Source organism: Lissotriton vulgaris, chromosome 6, assembly GCF_964263255.1.
Source record: "Lissotriton vulgaris chromosome 6, aLisVul1.2, whole genome shotgun sequence".
Taxonomy (NCBI): Eukaryota; Metazoa; Chordata; class Amphibia; order Caudata; family Salamandridae; genus Lissotriton; species Lissotriton vulgaris.
Window position 1 is genome coordinate 1142229544 of NC_141694.1, and position 17739 is coordinate 1142247282.

The window sequence follows — 17739 nt, forward strand, 5'->3', positions numbered from 1 at the left end:
ATTTATGGGACCTGAGTTGCCTCCAAGTCTTCAGTTCTGCCTTTTCCACCAAGGGCCATTAGCACTTATCACTAGGAATTACCACCATATTAAGGTGAAGGGTCTCCCTACATTGGACCTCCTCAGTTTTGCCTCCTTCCACAGGCTGTGGGAAACACCCAGAGGGGTTCTGCTATGTTAGGTCCCGGAATCATGCCGGAGGCCCTGCTCCTCCTCAGTAAAGGTGAATGGTGACCCACAATTGCTGGTAGCTATGTTACTCAGTCAGTAGCTGCCTGGCCTGAAGGTTGCTTGTCCCAGCATTTCCAGCTCTTTGGTCAATCATCAATGAATGACAGTTCACCACAGTCGCCCTCCTCTACCATCCAACACCATTCTGACAATCCTATCAAATTAAAGTGAGGCAGTGCCTGACACTTGCGGACCCACACACCGGAGATCCACTTCAATCCTCACTCCATGCTCACCTTGTTGAAAGCCAACCGAATCAATAGAGGAAGTGCTGAGGGACTTGAAAAAGGTGAGTGCTATTAAAAGAAGCACTGTGATAGTTGAGTATATGGCATATTTTTGGGCTGCATAAGAATTTTGTTAGCTACTTAGTGTGTTTTTGCTGTTTTGGTAATGTGTTGCAGTTGCATTTATAAAGTATTTCAATCCACTTATGAGGCACCAATTAACTACAATAATATATTACTTACTCACTTATGAGGCACCAAGGTGCATTTTAAGAGGGGTAGCATACTAATTCATGGAAGTGTGGTGTCAAGTGGCTTAGTTGAATAGTGTTTCAATGTCATGCATGAGAACCATAGTTGTGTTTTTATCTTTTTATTGTTGCTGTGCATTGGCATGTACTGAAGCAAAAGGAGAGAAAGGACAGTGAAATAAAATGAAACACTCACTATGACTAGCCTAATTAATTCCGATGGATCTACAATTGAAGTTACCGTTCAGCATCGGAAATATGGGTTCTGCAATACCTCCAAAGACCTGAATTTCCCCCCCAGCGACTTTGCCTGCTGAAAGCAGGGGTAGTCCCCCTGAAACTCTGTGGCATGAGGCATTACGAGCAATTGGATGATGTGTTTTTGATTCCCCTGGTCGCTCTAATTTCTGAGTGGCTTTTCCTATAGATGGCTCTGTAGGTAATGAAGTTAAGTCTTAAAGGCAGAGCATCTGGCAATTGGAAGTCAACAGAGCGCTGGAGGACAGGGTAGATGTGGTCATGTAAATGGATTCATTTCAGTCTTCAGAGCAGTCAGAACAAGGCCTGGACTAGTGTCTTTGCATCATCAAGAGGAGAAAGGGCGAGTGAAATAGAAGCCAGGTGCATGTGAGGTAAATGTGGAATGCAGAAAACTTCATAATAGAGTATGCATGGTGTATAAAGCATTTATTGGGACTTAGTTCATTTAGGGAACATGGGAAAGGCTGCAATTGATAGTCACTCCAAGGTTTCTCACTTTTGTCAATATGGGTGGTGCTGCACTAAATTCCTGATTTCAAATGCTTGTAGACCAGTAGTTCTACCAATTGCTTCATGTTAAGATAGAATCTCTGTTTTGGAGCAGTTTAGTTTAAGGTGAATACTCCGTATTGGTATTGACTTAAGTCAGTGGTCTAGTCCTGATGTTTCCAGGTCCCCCTGTTGTTTCAACTTTAAGATGACCTACATGGGGTCAGTGCACTTTTAGCACATTAGGTTGAGGATATTGAGGAATTTAGGTAGTAGTCTCAGGTAGGCATTAAAAGGCAATAATGTGATGAATGAGATTTTAGCAACAGCATCATTAATGTTGACATATGGTGATGTGAATTGAGCAGCAAGATTATGCTGGGTTTAATGGAAAGGTAGGATGAGAATCAGTCAGAGGCTAAGTTCGTCTGGGCTTACTATAAGGGAGTGGTGGTGAACTCTGTCAAAAGAAGCAGTTCGAACCAGCAGTGAGAATTCAGCAACTCTGGTCCTGTCCAAAGAGGTCTTCACATTATCTGAAATGGAAATCAGAATTCAGTTGATGCCTCCCAAATGGTGGCCAACCCTGGCATTGTGGTTGTCCCCGGCATCATAATGGCTACAATCAGCACATTTTGTGTCTTCTTGGCCAGCCACTGCATTATTGCACAGTGCTATATTTTGAGCATCCTTGTCATTGTGCTGGATATCACTGAGATGTAATGGCAGGACCTGGGCACTTGAGGAATAATCTGTTCATGCTTGGGGTTTGTAAATTTGAGTAACTAAAGGATATTCCTGTCCCCTGACAATGCGCTTAATGTACCATCCTGAATTGTAGAGGAAGAGTACGGAGAAATCCGAATTTTTTGAATAATTATAGCTCCAATTGGAGCCCTTGTTAGTAGTGGAGCGGAGCGGAGCACTGAGCACTTTGTCCTTCAACGGGACCACAGTCACCGGCAATCTTTGCGCCAGGAGGTCCCTATGCATATCTGCCGCGCCAGGTGGCGCTTAAGAGCGGTTGCGAGCTCCCGCAGGGTGGGAGCCCTTGTTTGTAGTGGAGCGGAGCGGAGCACTGAGCACTTTGTCCTTCAACGGGACCAGTCACCAGCAATCTTTGCGCCAGGAGGCGCCTACGTAGGACGTGCACGGGCTTACCGGGGCAAAGCCCTGGCCAAGGGCGGGCCCGTTCTCGCCTGGAGTAGGCTGGGCTGGGCCACCCCTCGGACACTGATTCTACAGATTGGAAGGGGCATGTTCTAGCTTTCCAGGTACTGTAGTCTCATGTTATGTTATCCCATTGAACAAGCCCTACCGCTTTTATATTCAATCTGTTCCTTCCATGGCATTTACTTCACGGTCATTTGATTCTGGAATGAACAAGCGCAAGGGAGTAGCGGGTACTTTGGACGCCTTTCTCACCAGGGCTGAATCAATGTTTACCCATGAGATTCAGCTAACAGAACGCCGACTCTCTTTGGACCCAGTCTATGGCACCATCATTCTTTATTTGCAAATAAGGATACAATGGCAACAGTGAAGCATTCTGGGTTTCATAACTGACCACAATTGCTTTTAGCAATGTTATAAAACCACTAACAACATATAGACCCAAAATGTCAAAATTCAAAAGCTTCATGACAATAAAGGTTTATTTTATTAAATAGAGAAACGGTTCATTTGAATGAAAAATACTTTGATAAATATAGTGCTATGCAGCTTTTACTTTGAAAAGTCTGTTTTCATGCTGCTAATATGTGTTTCTGTTGAGCAAAGTGTATTTAAATGCAAAGTGTGGCTAGGACTATGGCTTGGCATCTTTGTATGAATGTCATCATGACAAAGCAGTGCATTTTTAAGTCTGGCTGAACATACATGTGGCATACTCAGCCAATCAACATCATGTAGTCAAATTTTGTTTAAGTGCACGTAATCAAATCAGTTCCTACAAAAGAATTCCATAATTGTCACAATTCTAACATAATACTTGTAAAGGCAGAAATTCAAAAACTCTGTTTAACTCTGTAGTCCTAAAAAAAGATGCTCGGGAACTCTGACCTACTGCAAAGGTATCAAACAACTTGGCACAATGGCAATTTGCGCATCCCACAATGTCCCATGTCACAAATACCTGGTGCTTGCTATATTCTCTGCATATTGTTCTGCTCATTAAATCACTCAAAATAAATATTATGATATTCAAATATATCTTTTAATAATTCACTAATTTTATAAGACCTCCCTTGTCTGTTAAAAATATACTTCCCCATGCTGCAGGCATAACATTGCTTCCGTTCACTGTATGCAAGAACGTAGCCCATAGCGCAATATAGCTCTAGTCACTCACAGACCTCCAGCCATTATCTAAAAGAACATATTCCATAGTGCATTTTAGTATGTAAACAAAGGCAACGCAACACAAAATCTCTGAATTCCTGATACAGGCATTGATGCCGCAAGGTTATTTGCAAAAAACGATCAGATCAGTTTATATCCTATTTCAGTGCACTGCACCATCATTCTTTAATTGCAGCTACAGATCAAACGGCCATTGTGAGGTATTTTGGGATTAGAAATTGACCCTAATTGCTTTTAGCTATATTTATAATACCACAAACTATTTTCAGACACAAAAAGTCTAAATTAAAATAGCTTCATGCAAATAAAAAAATAATTTTAATAAATAGAAAGGTTAATTTTCATGAAAATATTTGAATAATTACAGGACTGTGCCGCTTTCCCTTTGAAATGTCTGTCCCTTGTGCTGCTAGCATGAGATTCTGGTGAGCACAGTGTGTTTAAAATGCAAAGTGTGTTTAGGACTGCAGTACCATCACCGGTCTACGGGGGCAGAGCTGAGCACAAATATAAACACACTTGATGTAACACAGGTCCCCACAAGGCAATTTTTTTTAAAGTTGTAAAAATTGACACAGATGTTACTTAAGCCATTTTTTATCATTTAGAAGACATTGCCTTGTGGGGACTTGGGTTCAAGTCCCCACAGTGCACTCAAGTCCCCACAGCGTGAGTGTGTTATCACACCCAAGTCCCCACAAGGATAGTAACACAAACCCACACACACACACACACACACACACACACACACACACACACACACACACACACACACACACACACACACACACACACACACACACACACACACACACACACACACACACACACACACACACACACACACACACACACACACCCATACACGTGTTACCATCCTTGTGGGGACTATGTGTTTTCACCAGCCTTGTGGGGACTAACCCTTCCCAATGTTTTAAAAATATACCAATAACAGAAAAATGTTAAGAAAAAATTCATAATACAGGATCCTGCTTCAATTTTACAAATATGTTGTTATTTAGTCACGCGCACAGAACCATCATTGTGGGGACTTGGACATGTGTTACCATCCTTGTGGGGACCTACTCAATAATTCTCATTTCTGATTGAATACACTCATTATCTAATAGATAAATGCTATTATTCAGTGCCATACATACATAACATGATACTTTAGTCAAATTTGAATAGGTCACTATGTCCTAGGTGCACCTAGAACAGAGATTTGTCTAATAATGCATTTTACAGTAGAAAATGATCATATATATATAAAGTGCATGGACAGGGATTCACGGATGTTTAGCCTATTACTGAGTGCACACAAACATTAAGGAATATGAAAACAACACATAGTTAAATTAATTTAGAGGCTTAAGATCCTGCAATGGGGTCAGATGGCAAAACCAAGTTGCCATCTGACCACCTAGTTGTTTTTCATCAGCCTCACCAATTGGCACCATCTACGTATGGCTGTGCATTAATAGTCCCCAAAGAGATGGCATGATATTATAATAATATTCTAGAGCTGACAGAGTAAGTGTATGATGATGATAATTTTCAAGCCCCCACAGAGATATTGCATGATTAGATTGATGCCCAAGTCCCTACAGATATTGTGGTTTTGGTGTACGATGATAGTCATGCTGCAGTTAATGCAGAAATAACACTATTACAGTAATGCACAGGTCCCACAGAGATAGTTTGTGATTATAGGAATGCCCAGGTCTCCACAGAGATAGTGTGGTATTATAGCTAACAGCAGAGTACAAAGTTCCCCAGGGAGCGTGTAACAGTGTGGAGCAAGGAGTTGGTATTATAAATACCGTGGCTGCGAAGGAAGGGTTCCCTAGTCGGAACTTAGAGAGCCTCACACACCCAAAGTAATAAGCGTGAAACACACCCTTACTAGAGGGTGTCCGGTGTCATCATCGGCTCACTGCCCCTCGTCAGACCGGCGCTGCAATGTCTGACGGAGTCCCCAAAGGTACTCTTTTGACGGGGTTCTTTAGTTCCTTGCCGATGGTGGATGTGGGTGAGGATGAAGGAAGGTGTAGTCAGTGCAATAGTGAGTGAAAGTGATAAAAAAGGTAATCAGTCCACTTCCAACTTTAATAACGTGGCTGATTCCTTAGTTAAAAGGGGTGGGAGGGGAGTTTAGAGACCGTAAAGGTATACAGAACAATAACTCTACCCCCTAGTGTGGTCAACATGTTTCTCGCCAAAAGGCGATTCGTCAGGACCTCAAATAAAGTACTACACAAAAAAACAAATGTGGACTCAATGCTCAATCTCTATGAAGAAAGCAAATACAACCTCGCTGGGTCGGAGGACAAGAGGGCCAAGGGGTCCTGCTCTATTTAGGCGACCTAGAGGTAGGGGAACAAAATATAAAAACAGAAAGAACAACTCAAGTCAAATACAACATAGTGACTCAATGCTCAAATCGTGCAGCGTGACTCTTGTGACACAGGCTCCACACTGTGAGAAGTGAAGGGGGTAGTGTGGAAGGGAAAAACAATTGAACCAGGAATTTGGGTGCAACGTCCCTTCTATGTCATACACCACCCAAATATCACAATTGGAGAATTTCCATTGTGTGTTTAAGAAAAAACTGTGGTATATAGCCGAAGCTTTCAAGATAACAACCCGTCCCTAGGAAACAACAGCAGGCGTGCAGCATTAGTCATGTTCTTACCCTAAAGGGATTAAGAATGGGCCCCGCAGCATGCTCCCGTGAGGCCAGCGTTATAAGGGTGGATGCACCTATAGGATGTAAAAATTGGTAGCTGGTAACCTAGACAAGTAAGGTAGATGTGAATGGTGGTGCACTAAACAGCAGCAATAGCGGCCCCAGATAGAGCGTAAAACATTCTCCCAGCAGCAATTCATAATCGGGGCAAGAAGGGAGAGAGGCTGGGCGGGATAGTCCCCACTTAATATGGCTCCCTGGGTAACAGTACTGTAATGTGATGTTAGACACGTATCGCTCACACCACTCCTATCCATTGACATATGGGACAGAGAGGTAACCGAGGTACTGCCCTCAACCTCTTCAGCAATAGATCGGGCGGGATGGGGGCGGGTACATGGCCAAGTGGGCCATAATATTATGCTTTAAAATACGATCAGCGGGGCCCCAGGGAGGCTTATGTGAAACAAAAAACTGCCCTGTTTCTATGTAGTTAAAGACCCGGCGAGCTGGGGGCCGGTCGAGTGGGTGGCCAGGCGGGGCATAATTTATCATATAGAATCTGAATAGCGGGGCCTCCGGGAAGGCTTCCGATCAGCAAGGTGGTCTTTGCTGGACACATGCGGTAATCAAACAACTTGGCCCGATATTGTCCCGTCATCCACGCTCCTGACATAGAAAACCCGGGGCTTTGATGGTCTCGAAGGAAGCTTACCTTGACGGAGACACTGGAACGGCGGAACACCTACCCCTCACGCTCACGGCACCTGGTCAGGGTGCGGAGCAGCTGGTAGAGGTTTCCGCTGGTGTCCGCCGTTTTGAAGGAAGTGGGCCTCTGACGTAGGTGCCGGTCCGGTGAAGGCGCATCTGTAATGCGTCATGCGCATGCGCAGCACCCTGTCTGGTCCAATGGGCAGAGCTAGGTAATCGAGTGGCTCAGTAAGGGGGCCATCTTGGGAGTGGCAATAATGTTTAAACAGATGGAGAGTTGCTTCGAGATCAATATCTCTGAAAGTCGGGTGTGATTAAACCCGAGCAGGAGACGCAACAAGAAGTGCCTGAATAATTATTCATAAAATGGCCATAAGGTGTGTTGTGGTGCGGATGTTCGCGCATATTGCGTAATAGTCTACACATTATGTCAGTCTGTGCCTGCATTGACTGTGTGCTGCCGGGACTGCGCGACTAAACCCAGTCGGTCCGTGGAGTATTGTACTGGAGGTCCTCTGTTAAGAGGAATCAAGGTGGAACGGGATGATAGTGACAGTAAGGGGTTGGGTTGTAGGTTGTGTTGCACCGCTAGTCAGGGGTATATGGCAGGAGAGGTGTGCCCAGGATGTGTTACCATGGCGGGAGGGGTAAACAGGTGATAGAGTAAAGGGTATCTATCTCGAGACACTCGCCCAGGGAATAGCGTCATTCAGCCCTATTGTGTCTAGCTGGAGACGATGCACCCATCTTTGTTCAAGCCTGAACAAAGCTTGTCTAGTCATGGCTGGTTGGGACTCAAGCACTAGCCATTGGATGCTGTCGGCAGGGTGATTATATTGTTGGTAGTGTTCATAAAGTCTCGTGTGAGTCTTGGAGCATCGTATGTTGCTTTTATGCTCCGTTATTCTCAATTTGACCTGTCTCATGGTCATCCCGACATAGAATTTGCCACAAGGGCAGATGAGGAGATAGACACACTTAGAGCTATTACAGTTAGTATGTCTATTCAGTTTCCAAGTGAAAGAGTCTGTTAACGTAATTTCTTTGCACTGTATAGATTGGGGACAGACGGGGACAGACGGCACAGCCTCCACAGGGGTAGTGTCCAACCACGGGTGGGAGGTCCCATAATGTACGTTGTCCAGCACCAGGTGATTTCTTAGGAAAAAAAAAAAAGTGTGGTATTATAGCCATGCTCAAGTCCCCACAGAGATAGTGTGTGATCATATTCACGTTCAAGTCCCCACAGAGATAGTGTGTGATCATAGTAATGTTCAAGTCCCCACAGAGATAGTGTGATCATATTCACGTTCAAGTCCCCACAGAGATAGTGTGTGATCATAGTAATGTTCAAGTCCCCACAGCGATAGTGTGTGATCATAGTAATGTTCAGGTCCCCACAGAGATAGTGTGTGATCATAGTAATGTTCAAGTCCCCACAGAGATAGTATGTGGTCATAGTAATGTTCAAGTCCCCACAGAGATAGTGTGTGATAATAGTCATGTTCCAGTCCCCACTGAGATAGTGTGTTACTATAGGAATGCCCGGACCCCCACAGAGATAGTGTGTGATTATAACCATATTAAAGTCCCACATAGAGAGTATTATGATAGTGTTGTTCAAGTGTTGTAGAGAAAGTGTAGGATGAGTCATTCTGACATTCATTCAGAATTCGTATAGCGCTTATAGTCACTCTCAAGACCCCGTTGACAAAATGTGTGATTATATTCATGTTCAAGTCCCCTCAGAGATAGTGTGTGATTATTGTTATGTTACATCTCTGCAGAGATAGTATGTGATTACAGTCATGTTCAGGGCCCCACATAGAGAGTGTTATAACAATGATGCTGAGGTGCTTGCTGTTATAACAGTCATGCCGAGGCTCCTGCAGAGGTAGTATGTGATTATAATGATGCCTAGGTGCCTGCTCTGGTAGTGTGTAGTTACAGTCATGTTCAAGTGATGTTGAGATATGTTGTGATTATACTGAAGCTTAGGTCCCCAAAGCGATAGTGCATGATTAGGGAGGCCCACTAAGATGGTGATTATTGACCTATAAAGAAAGTGTTTGATACATGTAACTTCCAGTCCCTCTAAAGACAGTCTGTTATGATATACATGTTGATGTCCCTGAAGAGATAGTATGTGATGACAGTCATATTCAAGTCCCACAAAGTTAAAGTATATTGAACCCACGTCCCCACAGAGATAGAGTGTAATTATAGATATGCCAGGTCCCCATAGAGATATGTGTGATGAAATTCATGTTCAATTACTAAAAGATAGCGCTTGATTGATTATATTGATGCCCAGGTCCCCACAGATATATTGTGTGATTATAGTGATGTCCAGGTCCCCACAGAGATAGTGTGTGATTATAAGGATGCCCAGGTCCCCACATAGATAGTGTGTGATTATAGGGATGCCCAGGTCCTCACAGAGATAGTGTGTGACTACAGGGAAACCGGGTCCCCACAGAGATAGTGTGTGTTTCTATGGATGGCAGGTCCCCACAGAGATAGTGTCTGTTTATGGCGATGGCAGGTCCCCATAGAAATACTGTGTGTTTATAGGGATGGCAGATCCCCATAAAGATATGTGTGATGATAGTTATGTTCAATTACTCAAAGATAGCATTTGATTGGTTATATTGATGCCCAGGTCCCCACAGAGATAGTGTGTGTTTATGGGGATGGCAGGTCCCCACAGAGATAGTGTGTGATTATAGGGTGCTCGGTCCCCACAGAGATAGTCTATAATTATAGAGATGTCAAGCTCCCCACAGTGATAGTGTGTAATTATAGAAATATCCAGGTCCTCACAGAGTTGGTGTGTGATTATAGCGTTACCACAGTCCCCGCAGAAATAGTGTGTGATGACAGTCTTGTTCAATTCCCCACAAAGGTAGTGTTTGATTGATTATATCGATATCCATGACCCCACTGAGATAGTGTGTGATTATAGACTTGTTCAAGTCCCCACAGAGATAGTATGTCTCCACAGTGATGTCTGTGATTATAGGTTTTATGAAGACTTAAACAGATAGTCATAACCTAGTGGCTTAGCAAACTAATGTAGCCACTTCAACAGTGGCAGCTGCTCCACTAAGGTGGAAGAGCGTCGCCCCACTGCTTTAAAGCATAAATAATGGACCGTATTATCATTTTATTTTTAGTATTCCAGTTGTTTGACATGGTGTTTCTGGTTGGCTAGGGTATGCAGGTATGGTAGGGCAGAACCCATCAGTCTAGTAAGGGTAAGATAGTAACACATCAAAGACAACCCCTGGCAGAGCAGTCAGGCTTATCCCAGAGGCAATGTCTAAAGCGTTTGCACAACGCACTAACACAACAGTGACACTTTAGGCACACCATAAAAAGCGACTCCACACAAGGTTACATAAAAATATCTTTTGTATTATTTATTTTTAAAAAGTTAGACCACAATCACATAAATCACTGTGCCACTAGGCACTTTGTCATGACATCACATAAAGTCATACACCACTTTTGCCAACTTTAGTAAATACTTATAAGTGAACAGCACACTGAAAACATAAGGCCTAACATTATAGTTAGTGCAATCAAGACAATAACGATTAGTTGAACATGTTTCCGCTTGAGCCGGTGTCACCAGTCTGACAGGTCAATCTTTTAAGATAGTTGCTTCCAGCTTTGTTAACATCCAACTACATCCCCTCTACATCCCCCTGCCTCCTTCTACATGAAAATGCTCCACTGGTTCCCGTAGAAACTGAGAAAATGCCAGGAATGACAGAGACGCCCTACGGGGCAAGAAAACGCCAAAAGATCTCCTGCCTGCACGACCGGGAGAGAACACAGTCTATGGGTGCTTGTGCTCACCAGCGTGATAGGGCCACTGGCCTGCACTCCCTGCAAGGAAACACTACCGGTTTCCATGGAAGCAGGGGAATGATGGAAGTACAGGGGTGATCTGCGGGGTAAGGAAACACCAAAGGATCTTACTCCTGGAGATCAGCCCAGTGGGATGTCTGTTTGTTGGTGCGAGCACACTATCCCTGGATGCTCGCACTATCTAGCGTGATGGGTCCACCTGCCCCCACTATTCACAACAACGGGCCAGAAGCCAAGGGGAGCCAAATGCCTCCGGTACAGCTCCGTAGTGTGGCATGGGTACGAATCTCTTCATGTTTCGCTGCAAGCGGCCTGATGCAGCTGGGAGGCTCTTGCCTTCCTTAGCAATGCCCGCACCCAGGGGCTCACGTCGGCCACCTAGGGTCTCACATCGGCTGCGTGTGGAAGCATCTGAATGGACACGTGAGGCTCTGGTCACTTGCGAGTGCGGCTGGGCCACATCTTCTGACATCCAAGGGAACTCCCGGGCCGATATTCCTTGCTGCTTGGGCATGGCCTCGCAGCCATGTAGCAGAGCCCCGGCTGCTGGCCCACATAAACAAAGGCAAGCAATACGAGAGGGAGAGCGTTTTGTTCCGTTCACCTCCTCCTTCTCAATGTTCAGGCCCTAGATGAGGGAGCTGTGCTGCCCATGCAGCAGGGTAAAAGCGCTCCTGTATGGGGTTAGCACAAATTGAGCCAACTCCTTGGGCAACAGAATTGAAAACGCTTACCACGCGCTATTAGCAAATAGGGAGGCAAGCACTACCTCGTCCCTGGAGACACTGGGGCAGAGAACAGGGCACAGGCTGGCTAGCACGAAGGTCCCTTAGCAGAGAGGCAGTCACTTCAGCCACCCAGCAGGCAGCAGGTTAGTTTCACAAGAAGTTATTCACAAACGGCGGTTCCTCCTGGCACACAGCAGTCATTGGGTACGTGCCCCACATAGTGTCTTTTTATTTTCATGGGGTTATAGTCCCTGTATTTATAGTGCCACAGTCTTTGTTCTGAGGGAACTTCAACCACATATTAGAAGTGCACAACACTGCCGTTCATATTGAAAGCCTTGGCCCCAGGCACACCACAGGGGGTGGAGCCATTATTGTGGAAGGTAGGCACAGACCTATTCAGGTGCATGTGCAACTCCCCCCACCACACCAAATGAATACCAGGCCTATTCAGGTGCAAGGAAAACTCCCCCTGCCACTCTAAATTCAGGAAAGGTCTATTCAGCCTAGCACTGAGTCACCCACTCAGGGCAGGACACACCTCCACTACCCCAGGGACTAGAGTGAATGCACATCCCTTCTCTGTCAGTCAAAACCAAACGGTCAGTACACATCAGGCAGGCGCAAAAACTCATAAGCACACATAAATACCCACTTCTAAAAGTGTTTTTTCTAACTCTGTTTTCACCAATAAGCAGGATTTATCACTAGCATGCCTGCCCGCTACGGGCCCCCAATGTTAAAAACTGCCTGCCTTTCCGTGGTAGCGTTGCCGCCACGGAAAGGCACATCCCAGCCTGCATACAAATATGGATGACGGTGTCTACCAGACCAGATTGCCTACCTGTGGAAAACCGGCGGACAGTATTCCCATTCGCTGAGGTCCCCCCAGCCATGGTAATGTGGCGGGGGAAGTTAGAGGCGGGCGGTGTTTTTTTGCCGGTGGATCGCCACCGCCATACGGTCAGTGGCGATCCCCCCGTTATCATAATGAGCCCCTTAATATTCCCTTGCCACGCAAAAAACCCATACCCGCCCTAAGAAATCCCTTACGATCCAAAAACTCATACCCACCCTAACCCTGAAAAATCCTTTGTCACGCAAAAACCTATATTCACTATAAACCATAAAATATACCTTGCTACCCAAAAACCTATACTCACCCTAAACCATAAAAATATACCTTGCCACCTAAAATCCCATACCCATCCTAACCCCCCAATATTCCCTTGGCACCAAAAAACCCCAAACCCATCATCAACCCTAAGGCACAACTTAGAATCCAAAAACCCATAACCGCCCTAAACCCCAAAAATCCATTATCACCCAAAAACTCATACCCACCCTACACCATAAAATGTCCCTTGCCCCCAAAATCCCACACCCACAATAAACCTTAAAAATTCCCTTGTGACACAAAAACCCATACTTAACTTAAACCCTACAAAATCCCTTGCCACCAAAATCTTAAACCCATCCTAAACGCTAAAAATCCCCATCAAACCCACAAAACCCATACCCACCCATAACGCTTACAATCCCTTACCACTCAAAAACTACACCCACCCTAACCACCAATAATTCACTTGCCACCCAAAAACCCATACCCACCATAAAAAATCCCTTGAGTCCCAAAAACCCATCCAAACACTAAAACCTAAATTATTCATTAACACCCAAAAAAAACATTTCAGCCCTAACCCCAAGATGTTCCCTTGCCACCCAAAACCCAAGCCCAGCGTAAACCCTAAAAAAGCCTTACCACTCAAAAATTCATACCCACCCTAAACGCTAAAAATTCCCCTATCACCCAAACACCCATACCCACCAGAAACCATAACATTTCCCTTGCCCCCCAAAAATTCAGCCCACCCTAAACCTTAAAACAGCTCTTATCACCCAAAAACCCATATCTACCCTAAGGCAAACCTTACAACCAAAAAACCCATAATCACCCTAAAAATTCCTTATCACCCAAAAACTCATGCCCACCCTAACCTTAAAAATTCCCTTACCACCCAAAAACCCACACCCATCCTAAATGCTAAAAATTCCATTGCCACCCAAAAACCCATACCCACCTTAAACCCTAAATAAATCCCTTACCAACCGAAAACCTACACTGAATGTAATCCCTAAAAATTCCCTTGCCACCCAACAACCCCATACTCACCCTAAACACAAAATGTTCCCTTGCCACCTAAAAACCCATAACTACCCTAAAAAAAACCTTACCACACAAATATACCCACACCCACCCTAAACCCTAAAAATTCCCTTGCCACCGAAAAACCCATACAAACTATAAACCATAAAAAAAATCATTACAACCCATAAAAAAACACACACTAAAGCCTAAAGGTTCCCTTGCTACCCAAAACCCCTACCCACCCTAAAAACTAAAAAATCCCCTACCAACCAAGAACCCACAAGAACACACCCACCCTGAGCCCTAGAAAATCCCTCGCCACCAAAAATCCCACACCCACCCTAAACACTAGCAAATCCCTTGCCACCCAAAAACCCATACAAACACTAAACCCTAGATGATTCATTACCAACCAAAACCCCATACCCACTCTAAACATTAAAAAATCCCCAACCACCCAAAAATCCATACCCATCCAAAACCCCAAAAATGAATTTGCCACCCAAAAATCTATACCCACCCTAAACTCTGAAAAATTCCCTTGCCACCTAAAAACCCTTTCCTGCCCAAAACCCTAAAAATGCCCTTGCCACCCAAAAAACCCATTCCCACCCTAAACCCTAAGAAATCCCTTACAACCCAAAAACCCATACCCACCCTAACCCTAAAAATGCCTTTGCCACCCAAAAGCCCATACCCATCCTAAACCCTAAAAATTCCCTTGCAGCCCAAAAACCCATACCCACCCTAAACACTAAAAAAGCCCTTACCTCCTAAAAACATATACTCACCATGAACCATAAAAAATATCTTGCCAACCAAAATCCCACGCCCACCCTAAACCCTCAATATTCTCTTGGCACCCAAAAACCCATAACCACCCTCAACCCTAAAGATTCATTATCGCCCAAAAACTCATACCCACCCTAAACCCTAAAGATTCATTATCACCCAAAAACTCATACCCATCCTAAACCATAACATTTCCCTTGCCCCCATAAACCCACAGCCACCCTAAACCTTAAAAATTCCCATCAAACCCATAAAACCCATACGTACCCGAAACTCTAAAAATCCCTTTCCTCTCAAAAACCTACCCCTACCTTAAACCCAAAAATGTAGCTTGCCACCCAAAACCCCATACCCACCATCAAAAATCCCTTGCCCCCAAAACCCATGCAAACACTAAACCATAAATTATGTTTTACCACCCAAAAAACCCATATCAGCCCTAAACTCTATATGTTCCCTTGCCACCCAAAACCCATGCCCACCCTAAACCCTAAAAAATCCCTTTGCACCCAAAAACTGACACCAAACCTAAACCTTAAAAATTCCCTTGCGACCCAAAAACCCATACACCCAGTAAAATCTACAAAATCCTTTGCACCAAAAATCTTACACCCACCCTAAACTATAAAAAATTCCCTTGCCACCCAAAAACCCATACCCAGCCTAAACCCTAAAACATCCCTTACCACCTAAAAATCGATACCCACCCTAAATGCTAAAAATTCCCCGAACACCCATACCTATCTGAAACCATAACATTTCCCTTGCCCCCAAAAATCAACACCCACAGTAAGCCTTAAAAAAAGCACTTTTTTCCTAAAAAGCTATACTCACGCTAAAACCTAAAAAATACCTTGCCAGCCAAAAACCCATACCTACCCTAAACCCTAAAAATTCCCTTGTCACCCAAAAAATCATATCTACCCCACACACTAAGGCAAACCTTATACAGAGAATGTAAAGCTGATGATGCTCAAGCCAAAACAGAGATTGTGTGTAGTTACTGGAATGCTCAAGTACCCACAGAGATGGTGTGTGACTATAGTATTACCACTGTTGCCAAAGAAAATGTGTGTGATTCATGCCCAGGTCCACACAGAGATAGTAAAAGATTATAGACATGCCCAGGTCCCCACAGAGATAGTGTGTGATTATAGACATGTCCAGGTCCCCACATAGATAGTGTGTGATCATAGACATTCCGAGGTCCCCACAGAGATAGTGTGTGACTATAGAGATGGTGAGGTCCCCACAGAGATAGTGTGTGATTATAGAGATGTCATGGTCCCCACAGAGATGGTGTGTGACTATAGTATTACCACGAATGACAAAGAGAATGTGTGTCATTACAGACATGCCCAGGTCCCCACAGAGATAGTGTATGATTAAAGACATGCCAAGGTCCTCACAGAGATAGTGTGTGTTTATAGACATGCCCAGGTCCCCACATAGATAGTGTGTGATTAATGGGATGCACAGGGATAGCACACATTTATAGTGTGTGATTATAGTCGTGTACAAGTCCTCACAGAGATATTGTGCCATTATAGTGATGTTTAAGTGCCCACAGTGATAATGTGTGATTATAGTCATATTCAAGTCTCCACAGTGATGTGTGTAATGGTAGGTATGTTGAAGAACCCATACAGATCGTATTAGTCTGTTGGCTTATTAAATGAATTAATGCACTTGAGGGATATGTGTTTGACCACTTTCTCACATGTGTGAATACTGGTGCTCCCACTCCGCCTTTATTCCTTCCAAGGTCTATAAAATAAGTATTATTTACTTGGATAGCAAAAAAACATGGTATTCAGCAACACAATATTCTCAGGTGTGAATATGCACTTTATGTATGTACATGAGATGATATGATGTGATATTAGTGGTACTCAAGCCACCACTAGAGAGAGACTGGACTTATCCCATATCTATGAATCCCACTTCATATGTAGCATTAACTGATTTAAACTGTGTTAATCCAGGAAGGTTAACACTTCCTTAAAAATCCAAGTATCACAGTTCTCATTTTCTTTTCTAGCCCCCATTTATCAACTCTAGTCTCCATTAGGAAGATAAAACTGTATTTCTGATTGCAATAAACTCCCCATACTGATTCACTCTGACACTTTAGGATTATTACAAAAGAGAAATTGAATTAAGTACTGGCACATCCTTATAATTTTGGTTTCTATCATTCAAGAATTAAATGGTCCTCTTCTCACAAAGCTCTTCTATCTCTCAAAGTATTCCTTATACCTGCTCTTGGGGCTCTTTCTAGCTAACCAGGCTCACAATTAATATATATATATACTAGCTTTCCCGCCGTGCGTACCTGCGATCTCCGAAGAAAGGAAATTCAAGGAAACTCGTTATAATAATATTCAATTTATATTGTGTAATTGTTATTGAAACTTATTCCTTTTAATATGGAAAACATTTCAAAGTGCTGTTTTAATTCTATTTATTTATTTGAGTGCTTGTGGATACACGATTTTTTGTTTTTCCGTCTGGTGCGTACATCAGTATTCAAAAGATTATGAGGGCCCTGGGGGGCCGATATTTAAAAATAATGTATTAATGTATGCCAGAAACCTTCGGGGGAGTGTACTCAACAACTTCCCAAAGTTTCCTGGCGATTGGATGACTGCTGTTTTAATTCTATTTATTTATTCGAGTGCTTGTGGATACACGATTTTTTGTTTTTCCGTCTTGTGTGTACATCAGTATTCGAAAGATTATGAGGGCCCTAGGGGGGCGATATTTAAAAAAAATTATGCCAGAAACCTTCGCGGGAGTGTACTCAACAATTTCCCAAAGTTTCCTGGCGATTGGATGAATGCTGTTTTAATTCTATTTATTTATTTGAGTGCTTGTGGATACACAATATTTTGTTTTTCCGTCTGGTGCGTACATCAGTATTCGAAAGATTATGAGGGCCCTGGGGGGCCGATATTTAAAAAGTATTTATGCC